Source organism: Ovis canadensis, chromosome 12 (genome assembly GCF_042477335.2).
Source record: "Ovis canadensis isolate MfBH-ARS-UI-01 breed Bighorn chromosome 12, ARS-UI_OviCan_v2, whole genome shotgun sequence".
NCBI lineage: Eukaryota > Metazoa > Chordata > Mammalia > Artiodactyla > Bovidae > Ovis > Ovis canadensis.
Genome location: NC_091256.1, coordinates 77,247,304 through 77,260,780, shown reverse-complemented (window position 1 = coordinate 77,260,780; position 13,477 = coordinate 77,247,304). Strand labels below are relative to the sequence as shown.

At 40.1% G+C, this 13,477-nt stretch overlaps 1 long non-coding RNA gene and 1 pseudogene across 1 annotated transcript; both read left to right on the top strand.

Annotated features, from left to right (window-relative positions):
* Positions 1-2,337: 2,337 nt before the first annotated feature.
* On the top strand, positions 2,338-3,577 carry LOC138416265 (F-box only protein 3-like; annotated as a pseudogene).
* A 26-nt stretch (positions 3,578-3,603) lies between these two features.
* Positions 3,604-11,972, top strand: LOC138416689 (uncharacterized). Its single transcript, XR_011247811.1, has 3 exons — positions 3,604-3,853; positions 9,166-9,288; positions 10,118-11,972. It is a non-coding gene; the product is annotated as an uncharacterized lncRNA (long non-coding RNA).
* Positions 11,973-13,477: the final 1,505 nt, after the last annotated feature.

The window sequence follows — 13,477 nt, the reverse complement described above, 5'->3', positions numbered from 1 at the left end:
TTTTGGTATGGTAAACTTTTTTCCCATTAGGCTAGGATGGGTGTTAAAAATTAAAAATGAGATTATTTCAACAATCTATTGAAGTCAGTGGTTCTAGGACTATAAATCTGTGGCCATGTGTGTGTTCAGGCACTAAGTCATGTCCATCTCTTTGCGACTCCACAGACTGCAGCACGCCAGGCTTCCCTGTCCTTCATTATCTCCCAGAGTTTGCTCAAATTCATGTCCATCAGATCTGTGGTTAGTATTAATTCCTTTTTATCAGAAATTCTGAGACTACATAAGAAAGAAGTACTGGAGCAGTCAGATTCCTGAGCCTAACTGACCATCACTGAACTAGGCACAGAGCAAGGTACCACAGAAACTATGTTCCCACTTTGGGTCCAGATTACACAGGCTACAGAAACAGATTACACAGGCTACAGATACAGATTACACAGCCTTGTCCAGAGTACCACATTGATTTGCTACTTGATCTTGGCATTTAAGGTATATTCTTAAGCCATGAGTTCAGTTAATTCAGTTCAGTTCAGTCACTCAGTCGTGTCCGACTCTTTGCGACCCCATGAATCGCAGCATGCCAGGCCTCCCTGTCCATCACCAACTCCCGGAGTTCACTCAGACTCACGTCCATCGAGTCAGTGATGCCATCTGGGCATCTCATCATCTGTCGTCCCCTTCTCCTCCTGCCCCCAATCCCTCCCAGCATCAGAGTCTTTTCCAATGAGTCAACCCTTCGAATCAGGTGGCCAAAGTACTGGAGCTTCAGCTTTAGCATCATTCCTTCCAAAGAAATCCCAGGGCTGATCTCCTTCAGAATGGATTGGTGGGATCGATCTCCTTGCAGTCCAAGGGACTCTCAAGAGTCTTCTCCAACACCACAGTTCAAAAGCATCATTTCTTCAGCGCTCAGCCTTCTTCACAGTCCAACTCTCATATCCATACATGACCACTGGTAAAACCATAGCCTTGACTAGATGGACCCTAGTCGACAAAGTAATGTCTCTGCTTTTGAATATACTATCTAGGTTGGTCTTAACTTTTCTTCCAAGGAGTAAGCGTCTTTTAATTTCATGGCTGCAATCACCATCTGCAGTGATTTTGGAGCCCCCAAACATAAAGTCTGACACTATTTCCACTGTTTCCCCATCTATTTCCCATGAAGTGATGGGACCGGATGCCATAATCTTCGTTTTCTGAATGTTGAGCTTTAAGGCAACTTTTTCACTCTCCTCTTTCACTTTCATCAAGAGGCTTTTTAGTTCCTCTTCACCCTCTGTCATAAGGGTGGTGTCATCTGCATATCTGAGGTTATCGATATTTCTCCCAGCAATCTTGATTCCAGCTTGTGCTTCTTCCAGTCCAGCATTTCTCATGATATACTCTGCATATAAATTCAATAAGCAGGGTGACAATATACAGACTTGACATACTCCTTTTCCTATTTGGAACCAGTCTGTTGTTCCATGTCCAGTTCTAACTGCTGCTTCCTGACCTGCATATAGGTTTCTCAAGAGGCAGGTCAGGTGGTCTGGGATTCCCATCTTTCAGAATTTTCCACAGTTTATTGTGATCCACACAGTCAAAGGCTTTGGCATAGTCAAGAAAGCAGAAATAGATGTTTTTCTGGAACTCTCTTGCTTTTTCCATGATCCAGCAGATGTTGGCAATTTGATCTCTGGTTCCTCTGCCTTTTCTAAAATCAGCTTGAACATCAGGAAGTTCACAGTTCACGTATTGCTGAGGCCTGGCTTGGAGAATTTTGAGCATTACTTTACTAGCGTGTGAGATGAGTGCAATTGTGCAGTAGTTTGCGCATTCTTTGGCATTGCCTTTCTTTGGAATTAATTAGTGGACTGTTAATATAATAAAGGCAGTCATGATCCTGAGTGGCCTAAATGTTTTAAGATGTCAGTTCCATCTTATACCAGCTATGTGACTTTAGACAAATTGATTAATCCCTTAGCTTCAATTTCTTCTTCTGAAAATCAGAGTGCTGATAAGTAACTTCAGCAAAACTGTAGTCTGGACTTAATTACGTAAATACATTATCTGGTTCCCAATAAATGTTAGTTCCTTTCCCTTACATAAATTTAAATCAGGAATCAGTGGCAGATTCTATTATATCATAAGTGCTTACTGATTCACATGGGTACTCACAAGAGTGTTCACTTATGTGCTGCCTCTTTAGAGACAAAAAGATTTCTAGGACTTTGGAGCTAATGATAAGAACCTCCATCTTATATCCATTTCATGGATAGAATGCACAGCTTACAAATGCTGTTGAGGCAGTGGGGGCAGTGGGAATGGGCCAGGGCTGGGCAGAGGCTAGGCAAGATGGCAGGCATGGAGACTGAGTTGGTGTCCCTGATCCCGGTATTGCTGCCCACCCATTGGTTCTTCATTTTATCCTTCTTGGACTGCTGCTGCTGCTGCTGCTAAGTCGCTTCAGTCGTGTCCGACTCTGTGCGACCCCGTGACGGTAGCCCACCAGGCTCCCCTGTCCCTGGGATTCTCCAGGCAAGAACACTGGAGTGGGTTGCCATTTCCTTCTTCAATGCATGAAAGTGAAAAGTGAAAGTGAAGTCTCTCAGTAGTGTCCGACCCTCAGCAACCCCATGGACTGCGGCCTTCCAGGCTCCTCCATCCACGGGATTTTCCAGGCAAGAGTACTGGAGTGGAGTGCCATTGCCTTCTTCATCCTTCTTGGACTACAGGGACCTAATCAATTGTTCCAACGTCAGTCAAAGTCTTAGTTAGCTATCAAGTCATGATCTGCTGTGGAAAAGACACTGCAAAAAATAGTGGCTGATATCTGAGGAGGACAAAACACAGAAGAGTCAGTGTTGGCAATTCCTCTCCACTGATATTTGTTTTAATGTAGGAAGGTATAATGACCATAATGATGCTATTTAAAAGGCCTGGGATGGTCTCAAGAAATATTTGAACCCACATGTCCTCAGATGGTTTATTCTCTAAAAGAAGGTGGGTAATCAAAAAGGAAGATATATTCTCTGGTTCAATCCCTGGGTCGGGAAGATCCCCTGGAGGGCATGGCAACCCACTCCAGTATTCTTGCCTGGAGAATCTCTATGGACAGAGGAACCTGGCAGGCCATAGTCCATGGGTCGCAAAGAGTCAAACACGATTAAGCAACTTAGCAAGCAAGCAATAGATGCTGTGGAAGCTCAGATGAGCTGCAAGCTTCCTGATTATCATCCACAATGGGCAAAAGTCAGTCGTTCCTGGTTTGTTGGGAAACGTGGCACTGTCTAATCACTATTATTCTGAGGATTTTTATGATTTGATACAGATTCTGGAGGCTTCTAGCAGAGATCGGGACTAAAATACTGTCTCCCTTTAACTTTTTGCATATATACTGGTTTCAGTCAGTAAATAGAGCAACGGAAACTGCAGAGGGCCAAAACAAAAATGAAATCTTCTGCTAATATCCAGACTAAATGGCTCAGAATCCAGCTGCTATCGACATGTTTAAGTGCAACTTTTACTGACTGGTTTACTTCTTATGCCAACAATGTTGTACTGCGAAGAGGGCTTCCCTATCATCAGAGACCAAATTTTCAGGTATGTTCATGACCTAGCGTGTGTAGCAATGACTGGGGATATTACAGTTTCAGTTTCCACATTGTCTCTGCCAGAATTTAGTTCTTTACATCCACCCCACTATTTCTTCATATACCAAATCAGAATTGAAATGTCAAAAGACGCACTTCCTGAGAAGGCTTGTCAGTTAGATCATTGCTACTGGAGGATAACAAATGCTGAAGGTGATGTGGAAGAAGTTCAAGGACCTGGAGTAGTTGGTGAATTTCCAATCATCAGTCCAGGCCAGGTATATGAATTCACAAGCTGTACCACATTTCTCTACAATATCAGGCTATATGAAGGGATATTATACCTTCCATTTTCTTTACTTGAAGAACAAGATCTTTAATGTTGTCATTCCCGATTACATATGGCATGTCTGACATTCTGGGTATGTATAACTCAATTGGAAATGGGTTCTGATGAATATAAAGAGATGGAAGAGGAAGAAGTGGGGGAGAAGGAAGATGATGGTAAGAATCAGCAGATAAGGATGAATCTTATGAAGATGACCAGGAGGAGAGACAGAGAAAAGTCTTTGATGTTATCATTTGAAGACATCATTGTTCTCACTTTTTTTTTTTAAGCAAATTGACTTCACTGGTGGCTCAGATGGTAAAAAGTCCGCCTGCAATGCAGGTGACCTGGGTTTGATCCCTGGATTGGGAAGATCTTCTAGAGAAGGGAAGGGATACCCACTTCCGTATTCTTGCCTGGAGAATTCCATGGACAGAGGAGCCTGGTGGGCTACAGTCCATGGGGTAGCAAAGAGTCAGACATGACTGAGCAATTAACGCTAACACTTCCACTGCTGATGGAAGACCTGGGGTGAATTCTCAATAATGTAAATAAATTGTTCTCAGCTTATAGCAATAAAAACTAGCATGAAATGTTGTGCCAGGCCTTGGGTTCTAAGCAACACTACTTTAGGAATTGGATTTGTGTTTTTGAGGTAGAGGAGGAAATGGGAATTTTTTTTTCCTCTTCTTGAAGTCAATGGGAGAATAGTTCTCTACTAAGAAACAGACATTCCTTTGTTTAAAAATTTTATACTTATAAAAACATATAAGTGGGAGGAAATTGTTTTGAATAAGGATTTAAAATAAAGCAGAAATACCTGGTTGTTTGTTCTTTCTTAGACAATTTGTCCTTGAATTTAGAGTTTTCATCACAACAACCTTGCTTTAAAGTCTATCAGTACTTAACCTTGAATCTGGTCTTCAGCTCTACCAACCTTGAATTTAAGCCTTCAACACTATGACCTTATCATATTGTTCACAGATGCATCGTTTTTGAGGGGCGGTTTGTAAAAGTATCTATTGCGTTGTTTACTAACAAAAGATTCTTCTCAATGTCTCATGTAGTTTAAATTTGTAAATACTGCTACTGTTTTGTGTCCCCTTCAGTGATTCCTGGATATTTTGTACTCATAGGGATCTAACGACTAAATAGCTTGAACACTGGTTGGTTGTCCTTTCTTGACTAACTTTGTGATAAGTGACATGAATTTTATGTTAAGATTCAGTACGTTTTCCTGAAACATGGATTTCTTTATAATTAGATAATTGAGAGTCTGGAATGCAATCCTCCAAGTGTCAAAAGTTCACATTTTGAAAACAAATTTTAGTTCCAATCCTGTATTCTGGGTAATTGACTATTTCCTATAAACTAGCATTAACAAGCAAAAAAAAAATATTGTTCAGCTAAAATAATAAAAAATATTAAGGCCATTATAATAGGAAGAAATGCTTGTGGACTCAGCTAGATTTTTTAAACTCAATTTAGTCAGTTTGTAGCAGCACTGAGCTTACTAAAGTGAACTTCAGAGAAAAGGGAAGGAAGTGGTTATTTCAGCTGCAAAAAACAATATGATGAGAACGCAGAAGAAAATAAGATGAGACCAGAGCAAACACAAAGTCTATCAGAACGTTCCTCTGGCTTCACTGATACGTATGCTGTAGATGCTGCACTAGTTCAGTTCAGACAGTTCAGTCGCTCAGTCGTGTCCGGCTCTTTGCGACCCCAAGAATCGCAGCACGCCAGGCCTCCCTGTCCATCACCAACTCCCAGAGTTCACTCAAACTCATGTCCATCGAGTCGGTGATGCCATCCAGTTATCTCATCCTCTGTCGTCCCCTTCTCCTCCTGCCCCCAATCCCTCCCAGCATCAGAGTCTTTTCCAATGAGTCAACTCTTCAAATCAGGTGGCCAAAGTACTAGAGTTTGAGCTTTAGCATCAGTCCTTCCAATGAACACCTAGGACTGATCTCCTTTAGACTGGTTGGATCTCCTTGCAGTCCAAGGGACTCTCAAGAGTCTTCTCCAACACCACAGTTCAAAAGCATCAATTCTTCAATGCTTAGCTTTCTTCACAGTCCAACTCTCACATCCATACATGACCACGGGAAAAACCATAGCCCTGACTAGACGAACAATGCTATTTCCAATTCAGGCTCCTGCCCTGAGCATGACTGCTCTCACTGGCATGAATGTGGAAGGATGGGAATAGAAACCAATCCAGTGAAGTCCTGGATTCAATAATACACACCAAAAAATCAATTCTAGGAGGTTTAACTACTTAAGTATACAAAATTACTGGAAGACAACACCAAAGACAATTTTTCCAAGTGGTAGCTAGATATGGCTACATAAATTTAAAATCTGTAAATATAAATGACAAACTAGGAGTCACTGACATTAAAATATAAAGCATGTACAAATAAATAAGAAAAATATGATTACAGTAATAGAAAAGCAGACAAGGGAAATAAGTAGAAAATTCCCAAAAGAGAAAATTACAAGGGCCCATATTTATTTTTTAAAAGTTAAACCACACTATTAGTCAAATAAAATGCAAATTATAGGAACTAGAAAACATTGTACCTACCACAGTTGCTAAAAAAAATTTAATATTAATGCCTAGAACAATGACAGTAAGATATAAACAACAATAATATTTGGGGGGAGAGAGTTTGACAATTTATTAAGAAGCTAAAAATGATTCATCTTTTGACTCAACAAATCTACTTTTTGTAATCCATTCTAATAAAATAATCATGATTGCACAGAAAATTTTATCCATAAAAATGTTCAAATGGCAATATTTATAATATCAAAAAGGGCTTCCCTATTGGCTCAGAAGGAAAAGAATCCTCCTGCAATGCAGGAGATCTGGGTTTGATCCCTGGGTTGGGAAGATACCCTGGAGGAGGGCATGGCAACCCATTCCAGTATTCTTTCCTGGAGAATCCCTATGGACAGAGAAGCCTGGTGGGCTACAGTCCATGAGATCACAAAGAGTCAGACACAACTGAGTGACTAAGCACAGCACAGCACATAAAATTAAAAAACTAAAAACAAGTGTCCTAAAATAGAGATTGCTAATTAAATTATGTTACATTTATAAAGCAAACGTGTATGCAACCATCAAAAATGATGTTGTGGAAGAATATTTAATAACATAGGAATATGTTAATAATTGACTGCTAAGTAACAAAAAAAAAATTTTTTTAAGCTATGAAACAGCATGGATAGCATTCTTCCATAAAAGAAGGAGCAACCCAGAAGACTAGGTAGGAAAAACAGTTTGCTCCTTGGGTATCTGCGTGGAATCATTTGTAAAAGTTGTTGCAATACTGTGTTGAGAGGAATTCAAAAGGTACATAGGGCTCGGGGAGAAGAGCTTTGACTCAATCAACAATATCTGGTGGTTAAATCCATTCAACAGTGTACTGATACAATATCTTGAAGTTAAGGATTTTTATTCACTCATTCATTTATTTAATAACTATATGTATTATAATTATATATGTATATATAATTATGTATATATGTATAATATAATTATATGTATGTATATATAAATATGTATATATAATTATATGTATTATAATTTTCCTAGTATTCAGGGTGGTGGTGATAGTTTAGTCACTCAGTCGTGTCTGACTCTTTGAGACCCTGTAGACAGTAGCCTGCAGGGCTCCTCTACCTATGGGATTCTCCAGGCAGGAATACTGGAGTGGGTTGCCATTTCCTTCTCCAGGGGATCTTCCCAACCCAGGAATCAAACCCGGGTCTCCTGCAGTGCAGGCAGATTCTTTACCAACTGAGCTATGAGGGAAGCCCTGTGTATTCAGGGGGAAAGTGCTAAATTGCTCAACAATGATGAACTGTACATTTGAGATCACATGGTAACTGTGAAAACCTGAAGGTGAAAGAGTAGATTTCTTTATTCACTCATTTTTATTTAACAATTACTTATACAGAGTTTCCTATGTGCAAGCACCATGCTAAAGGCTTCAGAAATATTTAATCATCTTTTTCTCACAATAATCATATGATACAATATACTATTATTATTCCCACTTTACAAAGAATAGGTGAGGTGACTTGCCCACAGTCAGAGAGCTACTGAGTGGCAAAACTGGGATTCAATCCCAGGAAGTCTGTCTCCTGGTTGGGTCACCACACTATTATGTACAACACCTTGCACAATATATGGACTACTGTTGCTGTCACTGTTTAGTCACTAAGTCATGTCCAGCTCTTTGCAACCCCATGGACTGTAGCCCACCAGGCTCCTCTGCCCATGGAATTTTTCAAGCAAGAATATTGGATTGGGTTGCCATTTCCTTCTCCAATATGATGCTGAAGAAGACTCCTGAGAGTCCCTTGGACAGCAAGGAAATCAAACCAGTCAATCCTAAAGAAAATCAACCCTGAATACACATTGAAAGAACTGATGCTGAAGCTAAACTCCAATACTTTGGCCACCTGATGTGAAGAGTCAACTCACTGGAAAAGACCCTGATACTGGGAAAAATTGAGGGCAAGAGGAGAAGGGGGTGACAGAGGATGAGATAGTTGGAGGGCATCACTGACTCAACAGACATGAGTTTGAGCAAACTCTGGGAGACAGTGAAGGACAGGGAAGCCTGGCATGCTGCAGTTCATGGGGTTGCAAAGAGTCAGACACGATTTAGCAACTGAACAAGAGCAAGGATAAGTTTTAAACCTTAAATTGAGGACCAGAAAATATAAGATGTTAAATAAATATAGAAGGTGAGAGAGACAGATTCATGCCAGAAAAAAATTAGTTGCGGATTTATTTCAAGTCCAAGAATAAAAATGTAGCAGCTAAGAAAACTAATAATTTTTCAGACTTCATTAATAGAAAAGAAGTAAAGGAGAGGAATGAAAGGGGAAAAAATCTAAAAGTGATTGATTGTCTACTGGGTGCTAGGTAGTTTATATAGACAGAGAGTTTGTTGCTTAATCACTAAGTTGTATCCTACTTTTTTGCGACCCCATGGACTGTAGCCTGCCACACTCCTGTCTATGGGATTCCCAAGCAAGAATACTGGAGTGGGTTGTCATTTCCATATAAATCTCAATTAAATCTCTTTGGAGGAAGGGATTTGTGGGAGACTGGTTGCATCATTGGCTTCAGTGGCTCCCCTCCATCCACATGCATTGCTATGTGACTTTGTACCTCTTTCTTCCTTTCCCTTCCCCCTGCTGCCCCATCAAGCAGTAGAATCTTCATTTTCTGAATTTCAGCTGGATTTTCTTTGGCCAAAGAATGCAACCAAAGCAACATCACGCCAGTTCTGACTCCATGTCTCACAAGACCCTGTGTGCTTCCACGCTGCCTGTCTTGGAACCCTGCTAGTCACCCTATGAGTAAGTGTGGACTCACTTGCTAGAAGATAAGAGACCATTTATGTCATCACAGCTGAAGTCATCCTAGATCAGTCAACCCACTGAGTTCAGATATAAGAGAGGTCAGCCAAGTTTAGCCGACCCTACCATAGTCTCTTGAGAAATAACATGTGGTTATTGCTTTAGTCATTAAGTTTTGAGCTGTTTGTTGACATGGCAATAGTCATATGACACCGCATTTTTTTTTGTTTTGTTTTATAAAAGCAAAAACAGAGGCTGAAAGAAGTATTTTACCCAAAAGCACCAAATATTTAAGCCTATCTGGGAAGTCAAATCCAAACTATTTCATTTCAAAGCTCAGCCTCCTAACACTACCATCAAATGTATAACATTCAGATATTAGAATAACCACCTCACTGACTCTGCAGTAAACTTGCTACACAAGAAGTACCATATTTAATTCTACACACTTGAAATGAATCCAGAAGAAACTAAAAATAATTTTATAAACTTTACAAAAAAAGAACAAGGGAAAGGAGGGTTTGCTTAGGTTGGGAAAGATAAAACTGAAGAAGGACATAAAGAGAAGGATAAATTGTTTTCCATTGTTACTGTCTCATTTACTGTGATTCCTTCAGGAAACAAGCTCCCCATACACAGAAAGATACATATAGTCCCTCGAGCCTATCATTGAATTCAGGTGAACTCTTAGTCTTGTGGTGTTTATCACACAAGGGTCTTCGTGACCTTCACAGGCTCACTTTGAGCTTTTAGATGGCCCTTCCCAAAACCATATCTGTTTATAACCACACTGTTCTCACCTTGATTGTTTTCTTAAATCCTTTTCCAGGTAACATGTCTACCAGCTTGACTTGGCCTCTGAAACTTGACTCTTCCCTCTACAATGATGTAATAAGGAAGTTCCTTCATACCACAAACCCAAGTCCTGTCTTGTGCCTCCACTATCACCATCCTCAGAAACATAGAGGGTTATTTTTGTTTTCTGTAATCCAGCCAGAGATGAGGGAGGAAACAGAAGATGGAAAAGGTACCTACTTCTTAACCACCTCAGCCAACAAGCTATGTGTGCCAGATTCCATTAGTGAGAGATAGTCACATGTCCCCACTGAAGTGTAAGACGAATTGGGAAATGCAGCCCTTGGCCACTTCCAAGAAGCCACTGCCCAGTAATTACTCCTCACTCTGAAAAGGGAATGCAAATATTTGGTGAAGAGTCAATCGCCACTACCGCCCCTGGATAATAAAACAAATGGGCTTTAAGTTCTATTATAACTCCAGTTTTCATGACTCTCACCTTTCATAAAGGTTCAGCATAAGAAATATCACTTGCATTTAACTGCAAATTCTTCAAATTTCTAGTCTGAACACATTGATCACAAGCTCTTATATTAGAGCTTCAGGACTTACTGACTAAATAACAAGAAGAATGTACTCCTCTAAACTTTGTATGCCCAGAACATATAGTAACTTCCCAAGGAATATTTGTTGAATAAATGAATATATGTTATCCAGGGTTACCCACACAAAATGAACCTGAATTCTCCCTTGAATTTAATGTCAGAGATGTTTGTTTATTAAAATAAATTTCTACACCTGTCTGCTCCTACCACATTAAGCTAGTGATGGTTCTGTGAGCATGTAATATTATGGTCCTTCATACATGTTCAGATACAGCTTCCTTTGCCTAGATTAATCTATCCCCATATTCACCTGGAAAATAGCCTTTCCCTTCCTCAAGAGTTGGTTCAAGCTCTTCTAGTAAGCAGCCTGAGGTGACCTCTAAAAATGGTATGGTATTCACGTGACCCAGAAAATCCCATAAAATCATGCAAATCAAGAGGTTCAGATCTTCGTGTTCACTTTAAGAATACTTGTGAAACTGCCCAGGCCATTAAGAATATGCAATCTGAAAAGCCACCAAGTATCTAAAGGCCGTCACCTTAAAGAAGCAACATGTGCTGTTCCGTCGTTACAACAGTGGAGTTGGTAGCTTTGCACGAGCCAAACAGTGGGGCTGGACACAGGGTCAGTGGCCCAGCAAGAGAGCTGAATTTTTACTGCACATGCTCAAAAATGCAGAGTAATGATGAACTTAAGGGCTTAGATGTAGATACTCTAATCAATGAGCACATCCAGGTGAACAAAACCCCTAAGATGCAGGGCAGAACTTACAGAGCTCATCGTCAGATCAACCCATACATGAGCTCTCCCTGCCACATGGAGATGATCCTTCCTGAAAAAGAACAGATTGTTCCTAAACCAGAAGAGGAGGCTTCACAGAAGATATCTTCCCAGAAGAAAAAGATACCCCAGACGAAACTGAAGAAACAAAAACTTATGGCCCCGAAATAAATGCTGCCAAAAATAAATGCAAATAAAAGTAAACAAACAAAGCGTCGGCTCAAGAATATCTCTCCTCCATGTACTTCTTCCCCTGTGCTTCCATTGTACCCATTACAATTCTTATTCTAATCTATGGAAATTATTTATTTATTTCTGTCTCCCCATTAGATTATAAACCATTTAAAGGTAGAAATCATGGCTTTTCAGCTTTACATTATCGAAATCTTGACCACTGTCTGACCTTATCAGAGATGCTCAATTAATACTCATTTAACAAATTATCATTGCTTTAATGTATCCCATACTTAAATAAAAACAATATTAGCATTTGAAGAATGATACACTTCAATGATATATCTCTCACTCCTTGTCCCCTGAACACAAAGTAGGCTGATCTGTTGAGACAAATCAGAGTAGATATTAAAAGGGGAAAATCCTCAAAGTGGTATTTAAGTTGGAGAGCTTCTAATTTCATTCATATTACAATATATACATCTCTCAACATAATAATACATTCTCTCTTGGGTTCTATTACAGTTTCAAGCTGGCTTGGACACCTAACTAGACGTTAACCAGTATTTTGTCTGCATGATAACCACTTCAGCAGAATTAATTTTACTATTTTGTATGGGTACTACAGTATTTATAAAGCTGAGTCACTTGCCTTCAACTGAAATCTTTAATTTTTCAGATAGTATAAGAGGAGACAAGAAAAAAAATTAGCTGGAAGCCTATGGGGTTCCTGATACCTACCATACTTACTTTAGTCATCAAAATCTTAACATCAACCTAGTAAGAGATAAGTGTTATTATCAACATTTAGACATGAGCAATCTAAGCTTTAGAAAGCTTAACATTGTTAGAGACAGGATTCAAGTTCAGATCCATCAAGATCTGTGGTAGGCTGAATAATGAGCCTCTCTCCCACCCACCCCCACCTCCATTAAAATGTCCATGTCCAACCCCCTAGAGCCTTATATGGCAAAAATGATGTGACTAAGGATGTGAGATTTGGATGTTATTCTGGATTACTGGTGGGCCCTAAATGTAATCAGAGCCCTTGTAATTGAAAGAAAGCATTTGTCTACAGTAGAGGAAAAGGCTTCCCTGGTGGCTCAGACAGTAAAGAATCTGCCTGCAATGAAGGAGACCTGGGTTCAATCCCTTGGTCAGGAAGATCCCTTGGAGAAGGGAATGTCAACCCACTCCAGTATTCTTGCCTGGAGAATCCCATCAATAGAGGAGCTTGCTGGGCTACAGTCCATGGGGTCGTGAAGAGTCAGACATGATTGGGCACTAAGCACACCCACAGAGGAAAACGCATGGTGACCTTGAAGGTAGAGTTTAAAGTGATATATCCAGGGAATGCTAGGGTACTCGAGAAGTGAAAGTGGTAAGGAACAGATTCTCTCTTGAAGCCTCCAGAAAAAAACAGGACTGCTGACATCTAGCTTTTAGCCTCTTAGATGTCTTTTGATCTTCTGAACACTAGAACACCAGAAAATAAATTTGCACTGTTTGTGTACTTTGTTGCTGTAGCAACAGGGACCAAATACAGGCTCCAAACTTTGAGAAAATCTACATAAATTAATTCAATGCAACAAATACTACATAAGACAGAGTACTTAAACGCCTCCCCATCAGGAAAGGGCAACCACTGGAGAAGTGTCAGACCAGACAGGGGAATTCCAAACACAAACACCCTCCAAGGACACTTGAGCCACCCTTATGACTGTTCCACAGGAAAATGTGTTACTCTTTAGCCAAGTACTCCAACACATCTTCCCAGTTTGGAGGAAGGAATAGTGTGAGAGCCAGTCACTCAGGTAGCCAAGCCATAAAACCT